The sequence below is a fragment of the Rhinopithecus bieti genome, unplaced genomic scaffold, assembly GCF_001698545.2.
Source record: "Rhinopithecus bieti isolate Rb0 unplaced genomic scaffold, ASM169854v2 scaffold_34310, whole genome shotgun sequence".
NCBI lineage: Eukaryota > Metazoa > Chordata > Mammalia > Primates > Cercopithecidae > Rhinopithecus > Rhinopithecus bieti.
In genome coordinates this window covers 573,953-582,479 of record NW_016814622.1, presented here as the reverse complement: position 1 = coordinate 582,479, position 8,527 = coordinate 573,953, and positions in this window count along the sequence as shown.

The window sequence follows — 8,527 nt, the reverse complement described above, 5'->3', positions numbered from 1 at the left end:
AGTGCAGTGACACAATAACACCTCACTGCAGCCTTGACTTCATGGGCTCAAGCAATCCTTCTGCATCAGCCTCCTGAGTAGTTAGATGGGACTACAGGAGCATGCCACCATGACTAGCTAATTTTTAAATTTTTTGTAGAGACAAGGTCTTATGTTGCCCAGGTTGGTTTAGAACTCCTGGATTCAAGCGATCCCCCTGCCTCATTCTCTCAAAGTGCTGGGACTGCAGGTATGAGCCACTGCACCTGGCACAGGGTTTTTTTTTCAGATGCAGCTTTACTCTTGTTGCCCAGGCTGGAGTGCAATGGCACAATCCTGGGCTCACTCTGCTTCCCGGGTTTAAGCAATTCTCCTGCCTCAGCATCCCAAGTAGCTGGAATTACGGGCATGCACCACCACACCCGGCTAATTTTGTATTTTTAGGTGAGATGGGGTTTCACTATGTTGGTCAGGCTGGTCTCGAACTCATGACCTCAGGTGATCCACCTACTTCGGCCTCCGAATGTGCTGGGATTACAGGCACGAACCTCCGCACCAAGCCCAGGCTCACTTTTAAGTCTCAATTACTTTTTTTATTATGGTAAAATACACATAACAAAATTTACCATCGTAATTATTTTAAGTGTATAGTCCAGTGGTATTAAATACATTCATAATGTTGTGTGACCATCACCACCATCCGTCTCCAAATGGAGAGTTTAGGTTTCAGAAGCTTTTCTGTGTGACTGTGAACTCCATAGTTACCTTTGCATAGATGAGAAAACTGAGGCTTAGAAAGGAAGAGGAATTTAACAGCACAGTTAGCGGAAGGACAGACCAGAATTCAAAGCAGGGCTGATTCCTTCCATACATAAACTGGTCTCATTTTTACTGCGTCCATCTTAGACCAGACTGTGGCAATACAAAGAACGAAGTGACCCAACCCTTGAGAAGCTTGTCGTCTCAACCCTAGAGACCTATCCCAGATGCACGGAAACATCCCTCAATCTGGAGAAGGCAAGGAAGGCTCTCATGCCACTGTCTCCACCCTACAAGGGCCCACTTACGTCTAAGAACAAAGAAATCTACCCTCTGTCATCCCAAGGGCCTGACCTAGTGGCCTCAGTGTCTGGCTGCATTCTCTTACTCACAGTCCTTCCTGGAGCAGGTACAGATGGCCATGAAACAAGTCCCTACATCTCTGCTCAGCCACCACTGACCCCTCCTGGTTACAAGTTCAAAATCTTGACAGTGGTTCTCCCAGAAGAGCCACCTTAAGTATTCTCCAAAATAGCCAAACATCACTTCCCTGCTAACAGTGGTGACAGCTTCCATGCCTTTAACTCATATTTCCACAGGCAATCTGTAGTCACAATTAAATTCAAGATGAATAGGTGCTAGGCTATAACCATTATGCTCTCTACAGAGTGACCAGGACTTGGGGACTTGTTCATCACTAACAAGTTAATGTTTGTAAAACCCTGTAAAGACATAATGACTAAATGCTATCATTATTACTAGACTACCAGTTTAAATGTAAATTAAGAGAGAAAGGGGAAAGAAAACACATTAGCAAATCAGGTTAGGGACTGCTACTCAGCAAGCTGTAAGAAGCATCTGAGCCACTGCCAAAAGAACCTCCCAACCAAATGTGTCAAAGGAGAGTAAATACAAGGGGGCTGCTGTAAGAAAGGAACTCATGGCAGAGATGGAATGGAGTGCGGCCTAGAATAATCAGCCATATAGGCAAAACAGATGTTGCATGAAAAGGAAAGGCTGTATGAAAAATACACCATTTTAAAAAAAAAGCACTCTAGCAGCAAAACTAAAGTCTACTCTGAAAGCAAAACTAAGAAGTTTAGAACCTGAAGAAAATCTAAAACTGCACTGTAATTCAGCTGTGGTGAAACCATGAACTCTGGGGTCCAACAGGCCTGTTGCTCTTCCTTTTCCTCATCTGTAAAATGGGGAGAATTCCTACTTCAGAAGTTAGGCTGTCACAAAGGCAGCACCCAGAAGTGGCCCAGTCCCTTTTCCTGTACTCGCTCCCCTGAAGGACAGCCACAGCAGAACCCCTTCCGACTCATGGGCCCTCTGCCAGGTGACTCCCTGCTAGCCCAGAATTCCCCACTCCTGCTGCTAGCTTCCCTAAGAGTTACCTCCTAGAGAAATGCCTCCTCCTAACCCAGGTCGAAACTGCACAGCGCCTCTACAATGCACCAGAGCCTCTGTTCCACTGTCGTGGCACCTACCACATGATCAGACGGCATCCTATCTGACTTTTTAGCTTTAGCAACGAGCATAGCCCCTAGCACTTAGAAAGTTCTCAAAAAAAGTGTGGGTGATTCAATAATTCTCAATTAACCCTCGTTGGAATTAGGTAGGGAAAAACCTACCCTGAGTGAATAGCCCTTGCTTTGTCATTATTTGCCTTGTGAGAGTTGCTGACCCAAACACTCAGAGCCTCAGCTGCCTCCCACATGAAATAAGAGACCTCAACTAGAAAACTTCTGTGGTCCCTAACTAACAAGATCTGATATTTACATTCTAAGATCTTAACATTCTTACTCTATTACACCTCAATCCTCTAATACTATGAAAATTAACATCTCCACAATGCTTTCCCATCCACCTAACTCATAAAAAGCAAGTGATGTCCCTGGTGCTAGTAGCCCCATTGTATAGATAGGGAAATCAATTCAACGGGGCCACGTAGCCTGCCCAAGGTCATTCTACCACTAAATACAGAGGGCAGACTGGAATTCAGATCCTCAAAGTTGGTACCCTCCACTATCCCACACTTCTCCAGCTGTGAGGTGGACAGCTCCAGGAATCCACAGTGAGATTCCAGAAACACAATACATCTTTTGGAGAATCAAGAGTTTTAAAAGATTTAGGGAACAAGGTAAGTTTATATTAAAGCAATCAACCATATTACGGAGGACAATGTACAATTCACATTAAATTTTAAGAGAATACTTATTAGGCTTACCAAACCCCCTCCCACTAAGGGGAAAGTCACACAGAAAAGCCTCTGAAACCTAAACTGTTAATTTACCCTATAATAATGTTTCAAGCAGCAGGCTTAATTTGCAGCATAAAGTTATAATTTCTGAGTATTACTGGACATGAAAGAGCTCAAGAGAACTAGTTTTCCTGTTCTTCCAGCTTTTAAGTCATTAAAAGCATCCAAGAAAATTACATGGTGAAATGAAACTTTCCACCAAACAAACCCCCAATGCAACTAATCCTGGAGCTAAATATTATCAGAACAGGAGGATGGAAGCCTGACCTCCAGGAACACACAGTTAAGGGAGGCCGCTACAAGGCACACCCAACTGCCGACACACATTCCAAACACATGGAACCACTGTGGGAATCTGTCACATCCCTCCTGTCTTCCCAGCTTGCAGAATCTGAATCTGGACACAAACACTGACCAAGAGCTTACCATTTGCCTGGCCCTTGGGGGAAGGAGGGAAGGCCTAACAAGCACCTCACTACCTTGTGGATGCAGGCCTCCTAATTGGCAGTAACCTTCCAGGACACAACATTAATCTTGGAAAACCTTCATTACAATTTTCATGACTCCTGGAGATTCACATTTCACCACTTTGATGCTACTGTTGCCTTACAGATTTGTATTACCCTACTTGGTTAATCAATTTAGCTTTTCTCTCCACTTAAAGAAATCAAGTTTCCAATAAATACGCTTTTGGGTTCTGCCATAGAATAAGTGTTTCAACTGGAAAGGAAATCAGAAAGTCAAAGAAGCAGATCCTCATATCTTTCTTGATAGAACTGCCCCATGAGAAGTTACTACCAAATAGCCTCCATTTAATTTTATTTTTAAATTCTCGAAATCAGCATGGAACAATCCTAGAAAAAAAGTAAATTGTGAAATGAAATGGAGGGCCCCAATTTTTCAGTTCTTGAGAATTAAGGAGACTGAGGTGATTTAAGCATGGATGACAGAGGAGTAGGTTGGAGGAAGAACTTTTTTTAAATATTAGAGCCAGGGCAGGGTGTGGTGGCTCATGCCTGTAATCCCAGCACTTTGCAAGGCTGAGATGGGTGGATCACTTGAGGTCAGGAGTTCGAGACCAGACTGCCCAACATGGTGAAACCCACTCTCTACTAAAAATACAAAATTAGCCGGGCATGGGGGCAGGCACCTGTAGCCCCAGCTACTCAGGAGGTTAAGGCAGGAAAATCACTTGAGCCCAGGAGGGAGAGGCTGCAGTGAGCCAAGACTGCACCACTGCACTCCAGCCTGGGCAACAGAAGAAGACTCCATTTCAAAAAAATAAACAGGCCGAGTGTGATGGCCCACGCCTATAGTCCCAACACTTTGAGAGGCTGAGGTGGGTGGATCACCTGAGGTCAGGAGTTCAAGACTAGTTTGGCGAACATGGCAAAACCTTGTCTCTACTAAAAAATACAAAAATTAGCTGGGAAGGCTAGGCACAGTGGCTCATGCCTGTAATCCCAGCACTTTGGGAGGCCAAGGCAGGTGGATCACTTGACGTCTGGAGTTTGAGACCAGCCTGGCCAAGATGGTGAAACCCCATCTCTACTAAAAATACAAAAATTAGCCAGTTATAGTGGCACGCACCTGTATTCCCCAGATACTCAGCAGGCTGAGGCAGGAGAATCGCCTGAATCCCAGAGGTGGAGGTTGCAGTGAGCTGAGATCACGCCACTGCACTTCAGTCTGGGTGACAGAGTGAGACTCTGTCTCCAAAAAAAAAAAATTGCCAGGCGTGGTGATGGGTGCCTGTAATCCCAGCTACTAGGGAGGCTGAGGTAGGAGACTCATTTGAACCCAGGAGGTGGAGGTTGCAGTGAGCCAAGATCGGGCCACTGTACTCCAGCCTGGGCAACAGAGTGAGACCGTTTCAAATAAAATAAAATAAATAAATAAATAAATACATTTATTTTAAGAGCCAGGAGTCTCACGGTGTTACCCAGACTAGAGTGATCCTCCCACTTCATTCTCTGGGGTAGCTGGGACCACAGGTGAGCATGTCAGGCCAGGAAGGGGCTTTTTAACATGTACACCCCTCCCCTGCCACTTTTGAGACTTCCTACATGCAATGAAAAATGGTAGGGACAGCAAAGTGGTGTCACCCAGGTTAGGGCCCGCTGCTCTGTTCCCCTCCACAGACCATGCCCTTCACAGTACAGTATGCCTGAACCACATGAGCTTCCAGTCACAAGACCCAAAGGCCAGCATATGCAGCTTCCCAACTAGAAACCCAATGAGCAGCAGCATGGCCAGCACTGCATCTACTGGCAAGGAGTGACAGGATGGCAAGCTGTCAGATCCCATCTTACCAAAACAAAGTCGGAGGGGGCCCTGTAAGGGGGCCCAGATGGCCCCACTATACCAGAGTTTTCCTGACACTGGGCCTCAACGCCGCTTCCCAGAAGACTTACCCAACTAGCTCAGCCAACCAAGAGCTTTCTCTTTCCCTTATGGTCGATTCCCACCACACTTCTAGAATTCTACACAATCCACTAATTCATCTCATCCTACATTTTGACTTGCTGGTTTCTTCCTGGTGGGAGAAAGTATTCTCTGCCAAATGGTTAGCACCTGAGGGCAGGATGCTGGATTTTTCCTTATGCTTCCTGCCATAAGCTCCTGTCCTGGTCTGTCTCAGTCAAGTATCTGTTGGTTTCTGGCATGTCCCCTCACCGTGCACAGGGGCGAAGATAGCCTATATCCCTGCAGATCACACCCCAACAGACGGGTGCTGCGTCTCACTCTTCGCAGCACGGTAACCAGAACATTATGAGAACTCAGGGCACATTAACTGAACGTTAATTCAATGAGAAAAAGACTCCCAAGTCCCAATTAATGATCCACTTGTCTCGAGGAAGACAGAATGCAGCATCAATTCCCATCTGATTCCTAAAGTTGATAGAAACCAACAGGCATCAGCATTTATGACATCCCACTACCTGCCAGCCTACTCCAAGTCATCTGCACAGGCCGACAATAAGCTTCACCAAAACAAACAAACAAGAAAGGTATTGTGCTTAACAGTAAAAATCTCCGCCTTCTTCTCCCTAGGGTGGTCCGTCTCCCATCCCCTTTCCTGGAATAGTGTTGTGCAGAACTTAGTCAATAAAGGCTTTCTCAAATGAGAAAGGCATTTCGTATTTTAATTATGAATAATAAATTTTACACAAGCACACATAACATTTTCTTAGTTTTTTTTTTTTTTTTTCTATTCTGTTTAAAACTGCATTTTCTTCTATTTCCATTCGCATCTTTGGGACCCAAAGCCTGCTGCACTGGTGCAGACCGCATGGCACCTATCCCCTGTACCTTTCTCGGGCGTCTAGGCCTCCCTCATTCTGGCGTCATCCCTCCTGCTCAAAGCAAGTCTAAGCATCATCTCCACACTCAGGTCTCGGCTGCCTCTCTCTGGTAGCCTTCCAAATCCTCTGGCCTCACCTCCTTCTTTCTCACTCTTCCCACTTTCTCTGTATCTGAGGTCAGTTATTATGACTCCTCCACACAAAAAAGAACACCAAGTAATTTTTCTTCCTCCATGAACACTCGCAAAGCAGCAGCAAGGGGTCCCTGATTCCATGGAATGGACCCTGAGGGCCTTGGCCACGAAACGTCGCCTCTGCTAAGTTAACAGTTCTTTAAACTGACCACTGCAAGGAAATTCAGCTATTGCATAATACTTGATAGGTTAGATCACTTGCTGTTTGGAGAGTCTTGCTATATAAAGAGAAAATAGAGTTGGGCAAATTTAACGCAATTTCCTTTGTTTGCCTGAGCTAGCTCAGACTTGCAATGCCACAGTAGCAGTTTTATCTTTCTTAAAGTACACCTTTAACATCATAAAAAAGGATTTTAAGGGAGTGATCAATCATTCTCATCTAACCTGACAGTATCATTAGCATGCATATCCTGATAATACCCTAGAAAGGTCCTTCTTGAGTTGCACGGTGAAAAATTAAAGGGATTCTTGCAGGAGTATTTAGAGAACTCGCAACGCAGGCTCAGACGTCTCAGTTAATGAAGGACTTTCTTCAAGGCACAAACAAAAGTAGGGGTATTTTGATAGTATTAACAGAAACAACTGGAGACTGTTACTGCCTGTTTCCAGTGAAATCTCTTTACAGCCTCTCACTGAGTGAAGCCATCTTATTCATTCCAAAAGAAGGGACAGCATCCAAGGAAAATAATTGGTCTTCTTTCCCTCGCAGAGAAATTCACAAGAAGGTCAAAAAAAAAAAGCTGAAATTCTCCCTGGCCATCTCTCTCTCCTTTCCTGGCTTCTGCATTGACAGCTGGAACAGATGGCGTCTGGGTGAGACACCTTACATCTTAACCCTTATCCATGATAAGGTCTGATTTTCACTAGCGACGCTGGAATCCAAGGTCTGTCAGGGTTTCCGTCATGAGCACCCACTCACAGGATTTCCAGTCCCATGTGATATTTTCCAGTTTTCATACCGATAAGGCTTATCTTGCTTTGGCCAAAGAATTTTCATCTTTAGACTAATTCTTAACATTTACACTGTCACAACGCGGTGAAAAGGCACACATTTCCTCTCATTTGAGAAAAGAACGCTGTACACTATTTTGCCAGACATCCTACATATGATGCAGTCTTTTCACAGGCCATTTTCAAAGACGGGAGAGACATGAGAAGATCTCAGGACGCACTGATGGTCCACTTAGAAATTCCCTACAGTAAGAATTTTATAGACACATACAGGGCAACAGCAAACAACATTTCCAAACGCTCCGGCAGTGTGTAGTCGCAGCCAAGGCTAGAAAAATAAATAAATAATGGCTCCTCTTCAGTTGTATGCTGTGAATGTAAATTAAGAAGCTGCTACAACGCTCGACATAACCTTTCTGACGCCACAAAAATGAATGAATTATATCCATACACACACAGGCACACACACACCACGCATCACGCATCACACCTCATTCTGAAAACTGATTCTGAGCTTAATTCGAAAAATGTGAAATACAACTGGTCCCGGCAACGGCTCGTAATCTGAAGGCTTCTTGGATTTCCAAGCACGTCCACAACACCTCATCCGTTTCCAGTTTGTTACTGTTTCAAATCGAAGGGAGAGAATTTTCCACACAGAATTCTCTGTTCGGGTTCAAATACTAGACCGAAGTCCCCACACGGGGCTGGCTGGCGGCGTGGAACCTGCCAGCCCGCCGAGAGCCGCCTGGCGCCCGCGGGGAAGACGCAGAGCCCGCGGCCCGGAGCCGCCCGGTGCCCCGGGAGTCGCCGGCCCTCGGCGGCCGCGGGAGGGGGATTCGCGCCCTGAGCCCAACCCGGACCCCGCGCGCCGCCCCCCAAGCGGTCGGAGGCGCCTCTGCGGCGGCATGACTCAGGACCAACTTTCCAATAACGCCCGGGCCCCCCCGGCCGGCCCGGGCAGCGCGCTCGGCCACGCAGCTCCTGAGCCGCCGTCCCTCCGCGTGAAACCCGCGGCCCCGCGGGGTGCCGGGTCCTCAACGCCCGCGGGGGTCACGGCCGTGGCGAGGCCT